General features: G+C 47.7%; 1 long non-coding RNA gene across 1 annotated transcript; it reads right to left on the bottom strand.

The window, feature by feature from the left end:
- Nucleotides 1-3,313: 3,313 nt before the first annotated feature.
- Nucleotides 3,314-6,755, bottom strand: LOC123065847 (uncharacterized). The gene is made up of 5 exons (XR_006431153.1): nt 6,528-6,755; nt 6,315-6,432; nt 5,426-5,502; nt 3,726-4,860; nt 3,314-3,595 (listed from the first exon to the last, which is right to left on the bottom strand). It is a non-coding gene; the product is annotated as an uncharacterized lncRNA (long non-coding RNA).
- Between the last annotated feature and the right edge of the window lie 17,526 nt (nt 6,756-24,281).

Raw genomic sequence — 24,281 nt, 5'->3', positions numbered from 1 at the left:
CGACATCCAATGTCCATGGTCAGGAAACCGTAACCATCTATTGATTAACGAGCTAGTCAACTAGAGGCTTACTAGGGACATGGTGTTGTCTATGTATCCACACATGTATCTGAGTTTCCTATCAATACAATTCTAGCATGGATAATAAACGATTATCATGAACAAGGAAATATAATAATAATCAATTTATTATTGCCTCTAGGGCATATTTCCAACAATAACCGCCCATATGTAATATATTGGCGAGTCTGTAATAAATTGTTGAGCAGCCTCAGCTCAACCCTGTAATATAGTTGATGCTACTGGTTCTCTGTTTATCAAGCTTTTGTCTACCAGAAAGGATGACTTTTCCTATACTGGGTTCTAAAGATTGGTTTTCTCAATAAACATTTTATTGAAAAATCGGTCGTGACACAATCTCCCCCTTTTTGGTGGAATGATGACAATATGGGATTTGCACATAGAGATAACAAATGAGGCATCGGCAAACCCACCATCTATAAAATATAGACGGGCTCCCCCTAGATGTGTGCATTCTAGAGATGTGCTTTGGACTGCACGACAAACATACTAGGATCAACACTCCCCCTATATTTTATAGACAAGGCATCTCTTGCAATAGTAAAAACATCATTAAGGAAGTAGGCAAGAAGATAGATATGAGTAAGTAATGAAGACATAAATATAAGTAGGAGTGCATATGTTTTACACCATATGATAGAAGTTAGTCTCACAAGCACAACCAAACAAAAGCAAATGAAGTTCAACAGACGGAAAGCAAAGTGACAAGGCGAAACACACGACACACGACACGCAAATCCTACACTCTCTCTCCCCCTTTGGCATCGAGACACCAAAAAGGCAGAGAGGGCACCTACGACAAAGGTGGTAGCTCAGGCGGAAAACGACTCCTCGTCGCCAGACTCAGTAGCAGGAATGGTCTCCTCCTCAGAATCAGTCCACTTGTAGCCCTGCTTAGCCATCCAGGCAGCCTCGGGGGTGATGTGCTTCTCAGATCCGCTAGACACGTCCTTGCCGCACGCCCTCAAGATCCTCTTTTCGCGACTTCGACACTCCTTCTGAGCAACATGGGCCTTGTACTGACCCTGGGTCTGCATGCAGAACAGCTTCTTCATCTTGATCTTCAGCTTCTTCACCCAAGAGGGTTCAGTAGAGGGAGGAGTGTAACCAGCAGAATGGTCCTCGGCAGCTTCTTCCTCCTCAATCTCCTCCTCATCCACAGCCATCTTGGCAGCCTCAGCAGTAGTGGTGGTGTTAGCCCATTGGCTCTTAATGCGGAGCTTGATGGGCTCATGACGAATCCAGCCTGGAGCTTCAAACTCATCATTGGGATAGAGCTTCTCCCAGGTCTTGGAGATCAAGTGAAACGGGTAAGGCCCATAGATGGGGACCTTATGGTTGAACACGGCAAACTGAAGCTCACACCACATGATATGTGAGACATCAGGTGGCTGAGTCTGAGCCTGATGAGCATCCTCACAAATGAGCATCATGTCAACAAGGTAAGCATGCACCTGGCCCATGTCACCAATGCATGGGAAGAGGGTGTTGCGCAAGAGCCGATGCTTGATGTCAAGGAAGGGGTTCAGCACCCACACCTGCTTCTTGCTGGGAAGAGTCTTCTGAACAAGGAAGGGCATGAGCTTGTTCTTGTTGGCAGACTCAGAGATGGCATGAGGGCAGACTCCAACGGGCGCGTCGAGCCCTTCATCTGGACTTGAAGCAACTCCATGAACTCCTTCCATTTAGCAGACATCCATCGACCATTGGTCATCCAAGTCATGGTCCTTACTTCATCAAAGTCAAAGTGAACCAAAGGAAAGAACTGTGCCACAATTTTTGGATCAAAGTCCATGTGAAAAGTGAGCATGTGCTCAATGCCGAACTGCTCCACTAGATCGAAGGCCTCTCCAAAGTAGCCACGGTTCTTGTCCTGCCTCATATGATGCAGGTCAATCCAGTGAACTTCCACGTAGATGTTCTGCTTGGGCTTGATCACATCTAGATAGATAAGATTCTGCTGCTTGGTCCAAAAGAGATCATTGCCTCGGAAGTTAGCCCGGGGATTCACATATGGATTGAGCTTCCTTCGAATGACAAACTCGGCCTGAGGCATCTCATCCATGCCCATGACGGGCTCCTTCTGCTTGGTGGCGATGTGCTTGGTCCTGCGTTGGGAAGCAGATGACCCCTCTGGAGCTTCGTCTTGGTTGCACAGCCGCTTTGACCCTGTGTCACGGCTGGGATTCGAGCGACAAGCATGAGAACCGGAGCCATCACCTAGACACAAAACACAAGAACACGCACGAGAAACAACAAGGACCAATGCAAATGCCAAGGCCAAAGCCAAAAGAAACAAATAAGCATGAGATCTGGATAGAAAAAGAGCTCACGATGCATCTACGGTAGTACCGGGCCGTTGTACGGATGTAAAAAATTACATCTGCACCAGCCGCAGTAGTACCGGGCCGGGGCGGCACGGTAGTACCGCGCCTGGAGCGGAAGTAATTTTTCACTTCCGTGCTCCAAGCGGTAGTACCGCACCAGGGAGCGGAAGTACCGCATGGAGCCGATTACGAGCGAGGGTGCGGTAGTACCGCTCCAGGAGGAGCGGTAGTACCGCATGGATCGAAAAACGCGAGCGGAGCCGCGGATCTGGATCTAGAACCTCCGCATGTCTACATCGATACTACCCACTACAAGAAATATGTCAACTTGTGACCACCACTATTGGTCACTGAAAGGTCATGGTTTTTCATTTGCGACCTTTTGTGACCAAAAATAGAAGGTCAAAAGCTGGCGGTCGTAAACTGACTATAGCGACCTTTCTTCTGGAATGGTCGAAGACGTTTATGACCAAAATATGTCCACTATGGCGTTTTGGTCACTAGCAACCTCCCCAGACCACGTAGGCATCCAGCGTGCCAAGCTGATGTGGCAGAAGATTCAGCCCGGTCCAATTCGGTTTTCTACATGGGCCTAGCCCAACAATTCGGCCTTTTTAATGTATTTTTTCCTGTGCTTTTATTAGCTACATGGGTCTGGCCCAACAATTCAGCCTTATTGATTTCTTTGCATTGCCCTTTTAACAGCGGGTTTTCTTTTTGATCATGTTTTTGGGCCTTTTCTATAATGGGCCTTTACCTTTCCACATAGTTTGTTTCCTTTTTGTTTCTATTTTCTATTTGAGTCGAGGCCTGCTTACAATAATTCTGAATAGCTTTTCAGCCCAGGTTATTTTGGGCCATGGCATCTTAATAGTACAAGTATATTTGGGCCGTGGCCACTATCAGGTCCAGTAAGAACATTTTTTCTAGAGAATTTAATGTTCAAGTAAAATGTACATACAACAACAGATACATTTTCATTTCACTCCTACTACAGCTCACGACAACATAGACTAGTACATCTCACTTCAAATAAACAGTACTGTTCTCGGAAGCAAAATATGCCACCACACGCCATGGTGCGCCATCTTACTCGATCTGGCCTCAAGGAACTAGCAGCGCTGGTTGCTCCTTTGGACCAGAGCTCCTTGCTGTAGAGGATGGCTGAAACACGGATGCGAAGCTCCCTACACATGACATATTGTGTCAATGCTTGCAGCAACAGAAAGAACTCACATACCATAGAACTTGCACAGTAATGTATCAACCACCAAACAGTATGAAGCAAAAACAAACAAGAGGGGGAGGAGTTTATACCTGATCTTCTTGAGCCTCTCCTTAAGCAAAAGCATCATCCTATAGATTCTGGAAATGGACCAACACAGTAGTAGTGAAGCTATGCGGGGATCTTTGTGAAGCAGTTTATCGCTTCCTGGAGACAACAACAGTCTTTCCTCTCCTGCCCCAGTAGTGACGCAGACGATGATGGTTCCTGGGAAAGAGAGCAAGGTTTGAAGCACTAAGGAAAAATGCTACTGCAACAGTAAAGTTTTAAGGAATCAGCCATCAGGCATCAGCATACATCTATTGGAAACAAAGCATTGATATACAGACTAGCTGGGTCACATGCAAGGTACACTAGAAAGGTATAAATGAATACATTGACAATCATCAATACCAGATTGCAAGACATAACAATTATGTACCTAAGCAAGTCGACAATGGCATAGGGTAGGATATAAAATTTGGATACAAGTGATAGACAAACTAGTTCCAACAGATTGAATGAATTGAACTGCTATATAACCAAGTTAGAGCTAGCAGAAGTTGCAGGTAAATAAACATCCATAGAGCTAGCAGTAGCAAAAGCGAGGCAAGGTTAGCAGTAGCAAACCACATAAAGAACAACTAGGTACGACTCACCCTAGATGCATGCATGCATCATCATCCATACTTGCAGTGCATTTAGTAAAGAACAAATTACTGTATTTCCCAAAGTGTATAATAGCTTTGTGAAAAAGAGCATTGTATCAGCCATACACTTCTCACTAGATCAATGTATGCATGCAATTCATCCAGGCCGAGCATGATGCTAATTCCTACTCATGTTGCTAGCACATATACATACATACACACCAAGAACGAATTCACAGGCACATAAATGAATATCCCCTGGATAGCATGATAATGAACTACACACAGGCAATTTGACAGTAGATGAGTGAGTGCTATTGTACCGTTAGAAAAATGCTACACACAGAGTGGTACATATATACAGGTAAGAAATCATATATAGCGACTGGAATTCAGTAAGAGGTGTAGCACAATAAACAGAGCAAGAAGGCGAGGTTGGTTGGTGAGTGAGACTGGCCCTGCAATCCGACGAACATGACGACGCTGGGCTTGCCCTTCTTGGGGGTGAAGGTCGGCTTCCCTCGATCCACCATGTTGCCTGTAATTCGATCAAGACAAATACAATCAGTATTAGGATCAGAGGTTCAGAACAAGAATAGTGAAGGCATTTATGCTACAAAACAAGGAGATGATGCAAACTCTAACGAAGCAGGCACAGAGTAACAACAACTCCATTACACATAAGCTGCTGCTACCTGCATATACTAAATGGAACCAGAAGTATGTCGACTACAAGACGGCCATGAATGATGCCCAAGAAAAAAGAATGCACAAACACAAACGACAAAGCCAACAATAACACTAGTATCAAACTTAAAAAATAAACGCTTGACTAGCTAGCTAGTTTCTGAAAAGACAAGGCATTAAGAGGTATCATGATTCTTTTAATAACTTGCATTGCAACATTCATGATCAATAGCTATGCACAAATGGTTTCAAAAAAAGTAGCTATGCACAAATGCAAGAAAATCTACACGACCTGCCCGACTCTCTTAAATATTTTCTTAAAGTGGTTTCTTTACAGCTGGGTATATATTGCAGTTGACAAGAGAAGATGTATTTGCAGTTGCCTGCCACTCTGGAATGTCGAGGTGTTGCCTGACCTTCTCAATGTCAGTCACCAAGTCCCGGGTGGTGTTCTTTTCAAGACAAGCATGGGGAGTGCTCTTCCAGCGCCTCTCTGCAATCAAACAAACAGAAATTAAGCATCGCGGTCTCCTCAGAACACCGGTCTTCAGGTGGTGTTCTCCTCAAAATATGGAACAACATGCACTGCATGAAAACTAGAGTATATGTATTGCCCTCAACAGTGAACAATTATCACAGAGAACAAGATACCATGAGATGAATGATGGCACTCAAATTATAATCTCACATAGATAAAATTCATTGCCATAGTAAATTAGTAAGAGTACATCTTCACTTGGGTATATATAGTAAGTCAAGTTCGTTCTTATAAGCAAGTGTTCACAGGTTACCCTTAACATGCCTGCTTAACTTACACTTAAATGTGACTAGATGGCTGCAAGATAACTTTTGCTTCATATAAAGTAACTAGAATTAGCAAGACATATCAACAGAGACCATAAATGTTCAGGGTTATGCATGATGGATGTTGAGCACTTCTGTTGCTTATTCAGTTAAAACTGCAGCATCTGTGTACGTGAGACAAAAGTTGAAGGCAGGTCGTCGCCGAACTACCATCACCAGCAGCAGCAGCAGGCAACCACCGCAGCCATGGAGGAGTTGGCGGCGGGGAGCAGGAGGCAGCAGCAGGAGCACCACGTCCGTCGTCTCCATTACGGAATGTGCAATGCATATACTGTAGTTTGTGTGCAAATGAAGAACATGACATTTGGGAGGTTGATGCAGACTTAATTTTAGCTCCCATAATGCTGACACAGGGTAAGGCACACCATGTATGTATACTAAATCATGACAGCATATCACGTCAAATGCTAGATGAACTTCAAACCAGAAACAGATACGCACTAGATTATGGGACCATTTCATATGGGGAAATGACGAAGCTATATGGTAGAAAACTAAGTTCAGTTCTTATTGGTTTCTTGCTGCATGAAGAACTCTCGCCATTTCCATTTTCTGAGACCTGTAGCAAGCAATGCATCAGATGCCAATGCTGGTTACTGGACACTGAAATTGTTAAGAGAGTGCATTATTGTAACAAACATGACAAGAGCTTACATCCATGGCATCATCATCTCCATCCCTCTTCCTTTTCTCCCTTTGTTCAGGTGACAAGCAGCTTGCCATTTGGCACAGGTCAGGCCCAGGGAGCTGGGGCTTCGTTCACAATGGAGCAAGCAGCTGGAGCTGCTGGGCCTTCGTTCACAATGGAGCACACAGGTGCCTGCACGGGCGTTGGGGCTTCAGTGCTACACATTTCAGCAGCAGGAACTCGGGTATGATCTGTAAACCGGGGGGCAGGGAAAAGAGAAAATTCACTTCAGTCTCCGTTGATCACAACAATATATCTGTACATTACAACGGTAATAATCAAAAATTATGTTGCTCTTCGATTACAATCCAGTGGATAACAGGACAACCGGATATTGGAACATTGCAGTGTTCTCTGAACTTACTGACGAACAAAAGCTGATTATGTTTCCTGCAAATTTTATTTGACATTTTGGTGCAGCAATAGGATGTAACAGGAAGATGAGATAATAACCTGATCTCATGTACCAAGGTGCAAGTGTCAAGCCTCCGGATTAAATTCCAGATCTTGATGATAACTACTCCTACAGTATGAGAAATCGGCTATCTGAATTTGTTTTCAGAAACCGCCCGCCTGAAGGCCTAAACCATGGAGCAAATCTTGCTCCGCTACTCGAATGAGCAGAGATAAGCACGAAAAATCTTGCTCCGCTACTCGAAGGCCTAAATCAACCGGGGATTCACACCCGCCTTTTGTAGAGCCCGCACGGACGCCCAACCGCGGGGACTAAATGGAGATGGATGCGGGGATCGAAGCCGGAGAAGAGAGGAGAGGTTACTTGCCTGGACGGAAACGAGGAAGTAGCAGCCTCGTCGCAGGCCGCGAGGTCCAGCCCGACCACCGCGATGGCCGCCGCCCCTTCTGTCACGCTGCGCCGCGCCTCCTCCGCCGTTGCAGCCAGGGCACCCTCATTGCCCACCAGGACCAGCCTGTGCGTGTGCACTTAGATTTAGAGCCCAACGACAGGAGGAAGAAGGGGAAAAGTGAGAGGGAGTACCTGCAGCCGTGCCTGGCGAGGCCGACGGCGAACCCCGCGAGACGGTGTCGGTGCCGCTGTTGCAGGCGAGCAGCACCTGCTTCACGTAGGCGGTGTCGGCGGCCATCCCCTTTCCCCTTCTTCTTCCCTTCGCTACTCGTGAAGAGTTATAGCAAGACAAGGCTTGGGGTGGTGGCGGCCGCCGTGGGCAGGGCTGGGGGCGGAGGTTGTGGCTGTGGACATGCACGGTGGATCCAGGCAGGGCTGGGGACGGGACCGGGGGATGGGGAGGAGGATGAGGTGTGGCTATGGGGGAACGGAGAGATGGCCGTGAGGAGGGGAGGAGGAGAGGGCGAGGAAGGGAGGGCGCCGCCGCCGGTGACGGGAAGCTAGGGTTAGAGAGGGGTGGCGGCGTCGATCTGAATCGGATCGAGATCTGAGGGAGGGAGAGGGCGGTGGCTGTGGGTGCGTAGGAGAGAGAGGGGGGCGAGAGGACGAGTGGTGCGGGTTGTGAGATGGTGGGGGGGTCAAGTCTGCCGTTAGATCCGGGACGATCGGACGGTTCAGATCGCCTATGGTAGGGTGATCCGGGGGAGTCGTCCTGATTGGTTGGAGAATACGGCTGTAATTTAAAATATAGTCTCTAGGTGCTAAAAACAAAGGGGTTTATGAAGCAACTACCAATAATATTTTGCAAAATGGAACCACTAAAATTTTCACTCAAGTTATACCGCATTTTATGGATGATGATAACCTTCTAATTGTTCTAGCCTTTTTTGGCCATTTAAGTTTTGTAATATTCCACCCGCAGTTACGAATGGTTATGCCCACGGTTTTAATCGCGTTTTGAAATTGGCATAAAGAATTAAAGAAATCAAAAAACGGAAAGCCTTTGCATTGTGTCATTATATGTGATCTAGTGTCTAGGAAAAAACAAACTTCTAATACAAGAAATACCTTTAAAAAGTCTGCTCAAATGGCATAGTCTGCTCAAATGGTCAATCTTATGGCCAGTTTCTTGGCATAGTCTACTCAAACGACTTCATATCATGCACAAGGGTGCATCCTGGAATGGCAAACAATTTTGCCTAAGGAATCTTTTGTTTTATTTGGACGAAAAATCAGTTTTCCATTTTTTTGATTGCCCAAAATGAGTTTTTTGTGAAGGACCTACCATATATTTGTTGCAAAATTGGACCTAATCAATTTTATAAAATAGTAGGCCATATATAATGCACAATTGACAAAATGGTTGGGTGTCAAAAGTTTTGATCCACCTCTGGTGAAAAAGACAAATTCCCGCTGATTCAGTTGGAAGCGGGTCAAATTTGAACTGCAGGTGCCTCGTAGTTTGCTCTTTATTTTTTCCAAAAATCATTTCTAGGTACATAAGTATCTATTTAATCGGAGAAACACCAAAAAAATTCCAAAATTCAACCACTAGCTAGGAGCGGTCAAGCCCGGCGTTTTGACTGCATTTTGAAACGGGCATAAAAAATTCAAAAAAAATCAAAAAATTGGAAAACCTCCGCATTGTGTCATTATATGTGACCTAGTTTCTAGGAAAAATAATAAGCTTGTAATACGGTAATCATTTTAAAAAAGTGTTCTCAGAAATGAGCTATCATGTGTGAAGATTCATGGCTTTCAAGCCAAATGATCAATCTTATGGCCACATTCATGGCATAGTTTGTTAAAATGACCTCATACCGTGCACAAGGGTGCATCTTGGAATTACAAACAATGTTGCCTAAGGGAGTTTTCATTTTCTTTGCACGGAAAATTCATTTTCCATTTTTCGAGTGCCCGAAATGAGGTTTTTTTGTGAAGTACCTACCATATATTTGTTGCAAAATTGTACCAAATAAATTTTCTAAAATATTAGGACAAATTTAATGCACAATTAACCAAATGGTTGGGTGTAAAAAGTTTTGATCCACCTCTGGTGAAAAAGACAAATTCCCGTCGATTCAGTTGGAAGTGGGTCAAATTTGAACTGTAGCTGCCTGATAGTTTGCTCTTTATTTTTTCCAAAAATCATTTCTATGTAAATAAGTATCTATTTAATCAGAGAAACACCAAAAAAATTCCAAGATTCAACCACTAGCTAGGAACAGTCAAGCCCGCTGTTTTGAACGCATTTTGAAACGGGCATAAAAAATTCAAAAAAATCAAAAAATTGGAAAACCTTCGCAATGTGTCATTATATGTGACCAAGTTTCCAGGAAAAATAATAAACTTGTAATACCGTAATTGTTTTAAAAAAGTGTTCTCAGAAATGAGCTATCATGTATGAAGATTCATGGCTTTCAAGCCAAATGATCAATCTTATGGCCACATGCATGGCATAGTTTGTTCAAATGACCTCATATCGTGCACAAGGGTGCATCTTGGAATTACAAACAATGTTGCCTAAGGGAGTTTTCATTTCCTTTTCACGGAAAATACATTTTCCATTTTCTGAGTGCCCAAAATGAGTTTTTTTGTGTAGGACCTACCATATATTTGTTGCAAAATTGGACCTAATCAATTTTATAAAATACTAGGCCATATATAATGCACAATTGACAAAATGGTTGGCTGTCAAAAGTTTTGATCCACCTCTGTTGAAAAAGAGAAATTCCCGTCGATTCAGTTGGAAGCGGGTCAAATTTGAACTGCAGGTGCCTCATAGTTTGCTCTTTATTTTTTTCAAAAATCATTTCTAGGTAAATAAGTATCTATTTAATCAGAAATACATGGTTTGATGGCGATACATCGAGGTTTGGACGGTGGACGAGGGCCCCAACTCTAGAGCGTGTAAGCTCGCATGCCCGCCGCGTGGTCACCGCGTGACTGTGGCGTTGCCATGTGTTCTGGCCGGCCTAGGCATGTCTAGTGGGTTGGGCACTCCCCAGGTAGGTGCTAGGATGAAAATCACAACATAAGATTCTCACGAGGAGACCGATCGATCCTCAAACATGAATAAGCAGCCAAGTGTTTGATTTGCGGTACGGGAAACTCACATGGCTAATGGGCGTGAGTTTTGGCTGAGGATTATCACTTACTGAGAAGACCGTCTTCACAAATTTTCACCTCAAAAGGAGGAGCCTAGGTGGTACTTGCTTTGCAAAGTACCACACTAGACATAAATACGAATGGTGAAGTTGGGCTCAAAATAATGAATGGATTGAGCTGGCATTTGGTGGAGGATGGTTATTTGGGCATAGGAAAGCACTGTAGAAAATGGATACCATTTGGACATGCCAAAGTGGCACTTCCTTCACAAAGTGTTGTTGTGAACAGAATAGGAAAATGAATATTTTTGAATTATTTTTCAACTAGGCAAGGAAGGTTTTTTACACATTTGACAAATATATGACCCAAAGAATTTATGAGATTTTTTTGGGAATTTTGGGAATGACAGAAATATAGGTTGCTTCACAACCTAGGGCAAAAACTGCCACATGGACATGACACATAGGCAAAACTGATGAGGTGGCGCCTAGTCATAGCAACCCACCACAATTTACAAGGTTATGACCATCTATATTGGTCATGATCAGCTAGAAATAAGGCAGCGGAGCAGTGCTATCTGCTTTATGACCATTTCGTGTAAGGAAATTACGACCTTTTTGACCAAAATGGTCGTTATAGTTTAGGGTTTGGAGCCCCCCGAACAGATTTTGACCAATTGGTCTGAAATGGTCATAGATCTATGACCAATTCTTCCAGGGTCACTGACAGAAGGTCACTATTTGACATATTTCTTGTAGTGACCGTTGATCAAACGGAACTATTTTGACAATCCAAAGAACATGCTTACTACACTACCACTCTCCTATGAATGCCACTTGCACAGATTTAGCCAAAAATCTCAAGAACACCACATGCATCTCCCCAAGACCTAGAAGCACAAGAAAGGAAGAAAAAGAGAGGAACTTGGGGAAAAACCTTGGTCCATGGCAAGAGGGCGAGGTGGGGAACGATCCCACCGGGCGGAATACAAGGAGAGCGGCCGGAGACGGAGATCCGGCGAGGGCCTCCGGCGCCGTTCTTGGGCAGGAGAGAGAGACGGGGTGGGGAATAGAGATGAATTGGTATGGGGGAGTTAGAACTCCCCTACCCTGCTCTTAACCCCCATCCGCTCGCGTGGGCGCGGAAGTACTGTGGGTCATCGCAGTAGTACCGCCTAGGCGAAAGTACCGCACGTTGGGCGGTAGTACCGCTCTTCCAGCGGCAGTAAACAATTACTGCCGCGATGGTAGCTGAGTACTGTGCCCCTGGAAAGCAACGTGCATGCACAGAGCCACCAACTCCTGCGGTAGTACCGTGGCTTGCCACGGTAGTACCATAACCCCAAGAAAGTGCAAGTTCCAGACGAGAGGGAAAAGGCATTTGCAAGACAACCTTCAAAAATGCCGAACAGGCAAGAAGCAAGCACAAACGATGACACAAACACGGCATAGAGAAGAAAGCACAAGACAACGGAGACCAACAAACTAACCACAACTCTCAGGAAGAGAGGGTGGTGGCCGAAGCCACCGATGTATGAGTCACTTGGTATGGCACCGCGAAGAATTATCCTTGGGCCCATGACCGAGACTCGTCTTTGAAGCACAAGTACCATAAAAATGGCTAATGTGAAAGAGTTTAATCAATTTATGCATAATGGGGGGAGGGAAAGTTCATTGAGATAACAACACTCCCCCTATGTCCATGCCTACACCTAGACAAGATAGCATGATGAGTATGGTGGGGTGTGCAAGGGTTCAAACCACATTACTCGAATCAATGATATTTAGCTCATGCCTTAACTTGCGAAATCTTGCTTCATCCAAGGGCTTCGTGAAAATATCTGCAAGGTTATCATGAGTGTTGACATACTTGAGCTTGATCTCCCCTCCCTAATGTGATCCCGGATGAAGTGATACCGAATCTCAGTGTGCTTTGTCTTGAAGTGTTGCACCGGGTTGAGAAAGATCTTGATGGCACTTTCATTGTCACACCAAAGAGGCACTTCGTCACAAATGACACCGTAATCCTTCAAAGTTTGCCTCATCCGTAGAAGCTGAGCACAACAACTACCGGCATCCACGTACTCCGCTTCGGTGGACGAGAGAGATACACAACTTTGCTTCTTGGAAGATCAACTCACTAAAGAGCAACTAAGTAATTGGCACCTGTCGGTCTCAAAACCGGCGGATCTCGGGTAGGGGGTCCCGAACTGTGCGTCTAAGGCCAATGGTAACAGGAGGCGGGGGACACGATGTTTACCCTGGTTTGGGCCCTCTCAATGGAGGTAATACCCTACTTCCTGCTTGATTGATCTTGATGATATGAATGTTACAAGAGTTGATCTACCACGAGATCGTAGAGGCTAAACCCTAGAAGCTAGCCTATGATTATGATTGTTCTTGTCCTACAGACTAAGCCCTCCGGTTTATATAGACATCGGAGGGGGCTAGGGTCACACATAGTAGGTTATAGAGAAGGAGATCTACATATCCGAATTGCCAAGCTTGCCTTCCACGCAAAGGAGAGTCCCATCCGAACACGGGACGAAGTCTTCAATCTTGTATCTTCACAGTCCAACAGTCCGGCCAAAGTATATAGTCCGTTTGTCCGAGGACCACTTAATCCAGGACTCCCTCAGTAGCCCCTGAACCAGGCTTCAATGATGATGAATCCGGCACGCAGATTGTCTTCGGCATTGCAAGGCGGGTTCCTTCTCCGAATACTCCATAGAAGATTTTGAACACGAGGATCGTGTTCGACTCTGCAAAACAAATTCCACATACCACTGTAGAGAGCACAATATTCCACAAATCTAATCTGCTGACCACTTTTCATAGCGTGACATCACGCCACGGCCCGGTCATTATTCGAACCGTTTTCTCAACGTTGCGACGTGGTTTCCTTGGCACGTCTTGTCAAAGCAGAGATCATGTCCCCTTATCATGGGATTCTCATCAATACGGGTGTGGGTAACCCAACCGCGCCATCAATCGTGGCGCTTGGGGAATAAGCGATTTTAACGGGTGAGGGAGTCCTAGATTAGGGGGTGTCCGGATGGCCGGACTAAGACCTTTGGCCGGACTCCCGGACTATGAAGATACAAGATTGAAGACTCCGTCCCATGTCCGGATGGGACTTTCCTTGGCGTGGAAGGCAAGCTTGGCGATACGATATGAAGATCTCCTCCCATTGTAACCGACTCTGTGTAACCCTAGCCCTCTCCGATGTCTATATAAACCGGAGAGTTTTAGTCCGTAGGACGAACAACAATCATACCATAGGCTAGATTCTAGGGTTTAGCCACTCCTATCTCGTGGTAGATCTACTCTTGTACTACCCATATCATCGATATTAATCAAGCAGGAGTAGGGTTTTACCTCCATCGAGAGGGCCCGAACCTGGGTAAAAACATCGTGTCCCTTGTCTCCTGTTACCATCCGCCTAGACGCACAGTTTGGGACCCCCTACCCGAGATCCACCGGTTTTGACACCGACATTGGTGCTTTCATTGAGAGTTCCGTTGTGTCGTCACCATCAGAAAGGATGCCGCATCCCGTATTTAAAGACGGCGTCGTTGCTAAAGGAGCTTTGGCTGTCGGCCAAACTCTCCGGCTAGGCAGGTTTTTGATGACCGCCAGTCCGGCCGCCGCGCCAACAATGACCTCTTGGGCCATCGAAAGCAATCTTCGCATCAGCTCGGAGCTCGCCGAGTAGTTAGATCCGATGGAGCTATTCTCCCTGAACGAACTCTTGGATCGCATCGCGGCCCTAGGAGTCGCTACTGATTACGACCAGATTGGGCTTAAACCTGATCAGAGAGAGATTGACTCTCCCTAGATTTCCCACCACGTCGAAGTGGTGGAAGAACAATGTGGCGAGTCTTCGCCCGCCCTAAGGACCAGATGCCTCCAGATTCCCGATCCCTCCAAGCCGGAAACCCACGGAGGGGAGGATGTCGCCCGAACCCTGAACCTAAAGTCAGGCAGCAGGCCCAATTCATTGAATAATATCCGAGAAAACAAGCTTCCGAATTCGGAAACTGATCGGCCCCTGAATCTTACATTGGGCAGGGTTCCGGATTTATTTCCACCCGCCCACCCAACTATACGGGATTTATCCCTAATACGGCAAGAGTCTGGAGAAACAGTACACCACTACTAGGCCAGATTCCTCCTGGCTATGAACAGGATAAAGGACTGCCGTGAGAAAGAAGTAATTTCACTCTTCCTTAACAACTGCACGGACATCGGAATCCTCAACACCATAAGTCGCCGCGAAATTACACGATTCGCCGACTTGACATCCATAGTACGAAAGTACTGCGTGATTGAAAGAGCTCAGAAAACCGAAGATAAATTCTGGGACAATCTGGCCCCGAATATAACACGAGTCCGAAACAAAAGGGTGCATTATCGCCAGGCATCTGAGCCAAACATCAAAAAACAAAAACCCTCTACAGGGTACGGGACCGTATTGGAAGGATGGCTCAATGGACCCTGTAGAATTCATAATTCAGGGAAAGCCACACCAACGCACAGCCTCAGAGCATGTTGGATACTACGGCAGGTAGCCAGAAGCGGCGAGGAGCTTTTAACTCCAGCACTCGAAGAATACCTCCCCAGTACGGTGTCGACAGTCTTCGAGACGTTCACATCAAACAATGCAAGGAAACGAACGCTCCGCAACCTCGCTGAAGTCTACCAAGTAGCAACAATAAACCCATGGAGTGACACGGCTATCACCTTTAACGCCAGTGACGAACCTAAATTCCGGACAGCCCGAGCACCAGCCGCATTGGTCCTCGGTCCGATAGTGGACAGCTTCCGACTTACAAAGGTACTCATGGACGGCGGCAGCGGACTCAACCTCATCTACGAGGAAACCCTGCGAAAAATGGAAATTGACTGGAGCCGTATTGAGCAAAGCAACACAACTTTTAGTGGAATAATCCCAAGTCGGGAAGCGTGCTGTTCAGGAAAAATCACACTGGATATGGTGTTCGGCACGCCGGACAATTACAGATCCGAGGAGGTCACGTTTCAAGTGGCCCCGTTCAGCAGCGGCTACCACGCTCTGCTAGGGCGAGAAGCATTTACAATTTTCCAAGCCATACCCCATTACGGGTACATGAAGCTAAAAATGCCCGGGCCCAACGGAATCATCACTCTTGCAAGTGATCCGGACATAGCGCTCCGCGCTAAAAACAAGACAGCCGCACTAGCCCTGCAGGCATTATCTGAGGCCCTAGCGGCCGAGGAATTAATGACGTTGCGCTCCATGGTGGACAGGGACGATGTGATACTAGACAAGAGATCCAAGTCCACCTCTTTTAAACCAGCAGACGAAATAGTCAAATTCCAAGTCCATCCAACGGACCCCACAAAAACGGCCTCCATCGGGACACAATTAAAACCCGATGTAGACGCCGCACTCAGAGACTTTCTGCGAAAAAATTGGGACATTTTCGCCTGGCACCCCTCGGATATGCCAGGAATCCCACGCAGGCTGGCCGAGCACAGCCTGAACATCATAAAAGGGTTTAAACCCGTCAAGCAGACTCTACGGTGCTTTTCCGAACCTAAGAGACAAGCCATGGGAGAGGAGCTAGCAAAACTACTGGAAGCCGGGTTCATCAGAGACATAAAACATCCGGACTGGCGAGCAAACCTGGTGATGGTACCAAAGAAGGACAAATCTTGGCGCCTATGTGTCGATTTCAAAGACCTAAACAAGGCCTGTCCAAAGGACCCTTTCCCACTCCCCCGAATTGATCAAATCATCGACGCCACCGCAGGACACGACTCATTGTGTTTCCTCGATGCATACTCTGGTTACCATCAAATCAAGATGGCAGAGTCAGACCAGGCCGCAACGGCATTCATCACCCCATACGGCCCATTCTGCTTCAACACGATGCCCTTCGGGCTCAAAAACGCCGGCGCAACATATCAGCGCATGATTCAGACATGTTTGGCCAACCAGATCGGCAAAACAGTCGAAGCATACGTAGATGACGTGGTCGTCAAAACAAAACACGTCGATACTCTAGTAGACGACTTGAGGCTCACGTTCGACAATCTCCGAACATATGATATTAAGCTCAACCCGGAAAAATGCGTTTTCGGCGTACCAGCCGGAAAGCTCCTGGGCTTCATCGTATCCGGTAGAGGAATTGAAGCAAACCCAGCCAAGATCCGAGCTCTATCACAATTAGATACCCCAAATGACCTCAAACAAATACAAAAACTGACAGGATGCGTGGCGGCTCTAAGCCGCTTTATCTCCCGCTTAGGAGAAAAGGCATTACCCCTCTATCGCCTCCTACGACGTACCGATCACTTCGAGTGGACGGAGGCCGCCACGGCCGGACTCGAAGAAATAAAAGCCATATTGGCAGCAAATCCGGTCCTGGCCGCGCCCAACACGGGCGAACCAATGCTATTATACATCGCGGCAACCCATCAAGTTGTAAGCGCGGTGCTCGTCGTCGAACGAGAAATGGACGGACACAAGTTCCCCCTCCAAAAACCAGTGTACTACGTGTCCACTGTGCTAACTCCATGCAATTCATGGTACCCGCATTATCAAAAGATAGCATACGCGGTGTTCATGGCATCCCGGAAGCTACGACACTACTTTCAAGAGTGCTCCATAACAGCGGCATCCGAAGTACCCCTTAATGACATTATAAACAACCGCGATGCAACGGGTCGGATTGCCAAATGGGCCATCGAGCTCCTCCCGTTAGACATAACCTACAAGCCAAGGCGAGCTATTAAGTCGCAGGTTTTGACCGACTTCATTGCCGAATGGACTGAAGCCGAACTCCCTAAAGAATACGGCGCATACTCCAATTGGATCATGCACTTCAACGGCTCCAAAATGTTGGCTGGCCTGGGGGCTGGCGTCGTTCTGACATCCCCAACTGGGGATATAGTCCAATACGTACTTCAGATAATGTACACGGATTCGAACAACGCAGCCGAATATGAGGCCCTTTTACATGGCCTCCGAATGGCAGTCTCCATGGGCATTCAGCGCCTAGAGGTCCGCGGGGATTCAAATCTCGCAATATCCCAAATAAATGGAGATTTCGATGCCAAGGACCCGAAAATGGCAGCTTACCGCAACGCCATCTTAAAGATGTCAGCTCGGTTTGAGGGGCTCGAATTTCATCACATAGCCCGGGAAAATAACCAAGCAGCAGACGTGCTGGCACGCATCGGCGCCAAGTGCGAGGCCGTCCCTCCCAACATCTTCCTAGAAAGGCTGTTCAAGCCATCTGTATCATGGGACGGAGAATCCAGTAACAATAGCCCGGACACAACTACACTGCCCCTCACCGAGCATCCTGACACAATTGGGGGCTATGCCAACGAAACAACGCCGTCAGCCCACGAAATAATGGCAGTCATTGCCCCTTGGACAGAGCCATTCCTAGCCTACCTAACTAGGCAGGAACTTCCCGAGGACCAAAATGAGGTTTGCTGCATAGCGCGGCGATCTAAAGCCTACAAAGTCCACGAGGGAGAGCTTTACAAGAAAAGCACGACCGGAGTCCTTCAAAGGTGTATCTCTGAAGAAGAAGGACGAGACCTTTTGGCCGAAATCCATGCCTGACTCGGCGGCCACCACGCCGCAGCCCGGGCCCTTGTAAGCAAGGCCTTCCGTACCGGATTTTATTGGCCAACGGCCCGGGCAGACGCTCAGGACTTAGTGCAACGATGTGTTGGTTGCCAGTTATTCGCCAACCAAAGCCACATGCCGCCTACCGCCCTACAAATTATACCCATTACCTGGCCTTTCGCGGACTGGGGGCTTGGCATGGTCGGACCCCTTAAAGGAGGAACCCACAAGCAAAAATACCTACTGGTCATGGTGGACAAATTCACCAAATGGATAGAAGCCAAGCCTGTAAAGACGGCCGAATCCGGACCAGCGATAGACTTCATATACGGGGTTGTACACCGTTACGGTGTCCCCCACAGCATCATAACCGACAACGGCACAAACTTCACGGCCGATGAAGTCAAACTTTGGTGCAAAAACATGGGCATCAAGCTCGACTATGCTTCAGTCTATCACCCTCAAACTAACGGTCAAGTCGAACGGGCCAATGGTCTCATTATGAGCGGCATCAAACCCAGACTAGTGCGATCTCTCAAGGAATCTGACACGCACTGGGTAGAGGAGCTTGACTCCGTACTCTGGGGGCTGCGGACCATGCCGCACACCATTTTTTATGGTATACGGAGCAGAGGCAGTACTACCATGCGACATAATCCATGACTCACCTCGAGTGCGCATGTACGAAGAAAGAGAAGCCGAGCTCGATCGACAGGACAGCTTGGACGCATTGGAAGAGGAGCGCGACGTGCCAAAGGCTCGTTCCGCATTATATCAACAGCAGGCTCGAAGATATCAAAGCAGAGAAGTATGGGCCAAAACATATAACATTGGCGAACTAGTTCTACGCCTGCCGGACAAGAAAAAGGATAAATTAAAGCCCAAATGGGAGGGCCCCTTCATCATCGACAAAGTACTGACCGGCGGAGCGTACCATCTGCGAGACGCATCGGACAACCGACTCGAGCCGAACCCATGGAATGCAACACGCCTACGAAGGTTCTCGACTCCGTGTTCGTCTCCTTCCCTCGTCCCTTTGTTTTATTTTTTGTTTTTATTTTTGGCAGTCCAGGATTTTGTTCCTTCTCCCTCCCCCTTTTTCACACAAGCCCTTAGGGGCCCGCATGTGCAATATTCGCACGCACCCGACACGCTACCTGCGCTCACAATACCTGGGGGCTTCTCTACCAAGAAGTTTATATAAAACGGGCCTCATGCCCACAACATGTGTAATGCTTCCGCATGAACCTTTTATACACCATTATATGCATCGATATGACTTAAGTTTTGGCCAAGCTGGGTTGCCTGGCTCCTGTGCTTACCCCTACGTTCCCGTTCGTTCGGCTAGGTGGTAAAGGGAGCACCTCTGCGATTGTTACTGCCGGGTCAGCCGGATGTGTACCTCAGACTGGGTGAAGCCGAAAGCTAGCATTCTTAAGGGAATATTCGGTCGATGAACTAAAAGATGATCTTTCGTATTTACTCATTTGCCCCCAGATGCTTTTCTGCTCTTTCCGGTAGTTCGGACATGCACTTTAGGGCATGCCTCCCAGGGAAAGGAACCCCTAATGGAACTATTCTCTCTGGAAGATGTTTCTTACTAACCATGTAATATAACATAACTAGTTGGGCACTTGTCTCCTAAAGAACTTATGACCCCTACGCCTTGTCTCCATGCATGCCCCGGTTCTTACATAACCAAGAGGGTATTCGGACACACTCCAAACTATAGGGTCCAGAGGTCGAAGCGAAAAGGTCCGCAATGACAAACGATCTACAATTCGGCTAGAGGACATTTTTTATGTCATTTTTACATAGTCAATCCGACTCGGCATATTCTTCTTCAATGCCATCTAACAGGCGGTCTAATTTACAGTCCTGTTGGGAATACTTTGCAGCCAGCTCCACTTGGCCATATGCCAAGCTGACCGGGATCTCCTTTCCGTCCGGACCTATAGGGCCGACCTCGGCCATGTGGTTTGGGTCAGCCTTCGTGTACCGAGTCTTCACCATGGCCCAGGCCTCCCTGGCACCTTGATGGCAAGCCGATATCTTCCATAACCGGAAGCACTGCCGCACTCCCTCCAGCTTCTTGGCAAGCTCCTCAAGGCCTTCGGGCACGGAGAGGGATGGCCACATAGCCTGGATGACGCCTCGCATTGCCTGCCGAACTCGCTCGTGTAGTTGCAACAGCTCGGGAAGAAGGTCTCCCAATGAACCGGGCATTTCCTCCGCCGGACGACCCGTCAGCAGACCTACAGACATAGCTCTGTCAATCGACTTCCTCGCCGAATTCTTTTTTTGAAGATTTGTTCAAGCACTTACTAAAAATGCCGCGTCGAAGTCACCGATTCTCCTTCACGGTAGAAGACAGTTGAATGCGAACATCTTTTAGTTCCTCACCTAGCTGGGTATTGGCGTCTTGAAGCTTGTTCTTCTCTTGCCTCACCCTCGTCAGCACGTTCTCGCCAGCCTTTAGTTGGCGTAGGAGTTGTTGCTGGTCCGGATTCACTCCGGCCTCATCTGCATTATTATAGTCAGGGTTGCACGCCTGCCGCATTTCAAAACGGAGGTACCTTTCGAAGCACATATTATCTGCGGGCGTCCCCTTGACATTCTCTGAAGTGGCCAATGTGGCCTCGAGCTGAGCCTTGCACTCTTCGAGCTCCTGGGACAATTGCGTGTTCTTCTTTGTAAGACACTGCATAGCAAATGATCCTTCAAACAGTTACCTTCACTGTTTCAAGTCTCGGGGGCTACTGACATATATAACCTTCAATTCTACTCACCTGTATGTCTTTCACATACTGCTCTGTGGCTCTGGCTAGACCATCTTGAGCAGCACGGAGATATGCATCTCCCGTATTAAAGGCGTCCAATGCCTCTGGGGAAAAACACGCGTCACGAAGAACAGTCCGGCGACGCCTGTGGTTTAGGGCACTCTCCACCTCTGAATTGGTGGAAGATAGCCCGTCGGCGCCCTCTGTCGGAGGAGCGCCCGAGGCGCGTCCCGTGTCCGCCTCCGCTTCCGGACCCGGCCTCGAACCTTGGCCGGCGGACATAGTCCGGTGGGCTCTCTTCTTTCTAAGAAAATCATGAGCATTAGTAAGACTAAAGGGCATAAACCCTAGGCGTTAAATCCGCACACCATACCGTTGCACCGGAATCTCGATCTGGTCCGCACTTCTTTTTGGCCAGCCTGGCTTCAGCGGCCCTTGTTGGCTGCCCATCGTGGGCTCGGCCTTCCGCCTCAAGGATTTACCCTGCGAAACGCTGTTAGTGCACGGCATGCAAGATAAAGCATGAGAATACTGGGACTTCGGTCTTAGTTACCTTGGAGGCTGGAAGTAGTCTGGGATAGTCGGCCGTGATGGCCACTAAGGAGTTATCCTTGCTCAATTGATGAAATACTCCATCAATCAACTGCACGCATAAGTCCGGATCTTCTTGGGAGTCCGGATCGAGGGACCGTTCCGAATGCTCGGGTTGTGGAGCAGGGCTATTTATTTCCTTTACAGCCTGGCGCAGCTCCTGCGTGTAAACATTACTAGTCTAAGTACTCAACTACAGGAATTTCTAAAACGGGTAGGCAAGTGAGAGTGTCCACTCACCCAACTAGGAGGATTGTACATAGAGAATCTTCCTTCCGGGTTGACATGGAGGAATTCTTCCTCTTCCCCCTTGTACAAAGCGGATAAGATTCTCGTTAAAGTGGCGGCCGAATCTGGCCCCTTGCGACCGCACCGGGTAGCATCATCCTCCCTATTGAAATCCCACATGGGGTGGCCTCTATATTGAAGCGGCTGCACCCCTCGCGTGATGCATATGGCCATGACCTTGATCATGGTCAGTCCGGAATGAGCTAACAACCTTATCTGGCTCATCAGGTACAGGACGTCCCTGTCAGCTTCCCTCTGAGGGTTCCGTGGGCGCCAACTCAGGCGCTTCTTCAACGGGACATTATTGAACTCGGGGAGGCCGATCCGTACAGGGTCCGGCAGGGGGACGTCATCTATATAAAACCATTCCGAGGGCCAGTCTTCGGACACCCTCTTTGGGGTGCCGGATAGATATCCAGTCCCGGCGATGCGCCATAGTTCGGCTCCGCCCACTTGATAAATAGACCCCTCCTGAGAACGAGGCACAAGGCAAAACAACCTCTTCCACAGCGCGAAATGGGCCTCAATGCCCAAGAACAGCTCGAAGAGGGCCACGAAGCCCGCAATGTGCAGAATGGAGGCGGGCGTGAGGTTGTGTAGCTGGAGGCCGTAGAACTCCAGCAACCCTCGGAGAAACGGATGAATTGGAAATCCGAGTCCTCTCATCAAATAAGGGACTAGGCATACCCGCTCTCCTCGAGAGGGATTGGGGACGCTCTCCACCTGCTCTCCGCCGCTATAGGTAGCAATCCCGGCGCGAACTGGGACCATATAGCTGGGGGGAGAAGCCCCTTGGACTGAAGCACTACTAGCTCGCTATGCGGGACGGAACACCGCCCCCAATCTCTGGGCCGAGCGCTGAAGAGGCGAGGGGAGGAGCTGCACCAACCGGCCATGGTGGAATGGATCTCTGTCGAAGGCACTCTGATGAAATCTTGAATTGGATCTAAATCCCCGTCTCTTTTATGGGCGGTTCATTAACGCAACCATGGGGGTAACTGAAAAAATCCCCTGGCTTTTCGCATTCGTTTGACACATGGAAGATGGTCATTATGGGGCACAGAAGCAGAGGAGGGCAGCACGCACTAGAAGCCGGACAATATTCGACGGGTACAAGGAATTTGAAGAGGAACCCGCCTTGCAATGCCGAAGACAACTTGCACGCCGGACTCGTCGTCATTGAAGCCTGGTTCAGGGGCTACTGAGGGAGTCCTGGATTAGGGGGTGTCCGGATGGCCGGACTAAGACCTTTGGCCGGACTCCCGGACTATGAAGATACAAGATTGAAGACTCCGTCCCATGTCCGGATGGGACTTTCCTTGGCATGGAAGGCAAGCTTGGCGATACGATATGAAGATCTCCTCCCATTGTAACCGACTCTGTGTAACCCTAGCCCTCTCTGGTGTCTATATAAACCGGAGAGTTTTAGTCCGTAGGACGAACAACAATCATACCATAGGCTAGATTCTAGGGTTTAGCCACTCCGATCTCGTGGTAGATCTACTCTTGTACTACCCATATCATCAATATTAATCAAGCAGGAGTAGGGTTTTACCTCCATCGAGAGGACCCGAACCTGGGTAAAAACATCGTGTCCCTTGTCTCCTGTTACCATCCGCCTAGACGCACAGTTCGGGACCCCCTACCCGAGATCCGCCGGTTTTGACACCGATAACGGGCAAGTGGGGAGGCCCACAGTTTCTACCGCCTTTATAAAGGGATAAGGATTCCTCTTTTTCACCCACGCCTTCTTCTTCCTTCGCTCATCCATTCTCGCATGCTCGAGCTCCAGCGCCCAAGTTCTCACCTTCTCCGTAAAGCCATTCTGAAAGTGCAACTATCCCTAGGTGGTTTTGGTAATTCCTAACAACATATAGCTCATTGGGCTAATACTATTCCAAGACAAATATTTCAGGAGAGCTCAATGAATGGCATGGATAAGGAAAGTGGATCCCTCAAAATACTAAGGATAAAAGGATTGGCTCAAGCTCAAAATCTCAAGACTCTACACTTTATATTTTAGTGATCCAAGATCACATTGAGTCTATAGGAAAAGCCAATACTATCAAGCAGGGATGAGGTGTTGCTTAATGAGTTTCTTGCTCCATAGTGCTTAGTGATATGCTCCAAAAACCCTCAACTACTTTCTCATATCCACATATGACCCAAACCAAACGTCAAACTCGGCCCCACCGATTCTTTCTATCCGGCGCCACCGAGTTCAGATGTCATAGCCACTTCCACAAACCCTAGGCAAATCGATCTCACCGATAGGGATCTCGGTTTCACCAAGATGGGATTGTAATCTCTCTGTTTCCCTTCATAACGTTTCAGTCTAACCGAAGTGAGCGATCGGTCCCACCGAGATTGCAATGTAAACTCTTTGTTTTCTTTTCGTAACATTTCGGTCCCACCGAAATGAGAGAACCGGTCCCAACGAGTTTACCTGACCAACTCTCTGG

Source organism: Triticum aestivum, chromosome 3B (genome assembly GCF_018294505.1).
Source record: "Triticum aestivum cultivar Chinese Spring chromosome 3B, IWGSC CS RefSeq v2.1, whole genome shotgun sequence".
NCBI classification, from domain to species: domain Eukaryota; kingdom Viridiplantae; phylum Streptophyta; class Magnoliopsida; order Poales; family Poaceae; genus Triticum; species Triticum aestivum.
This window is presented reverse-complemented; position numbering and strand designations above follow the sequence as displayed.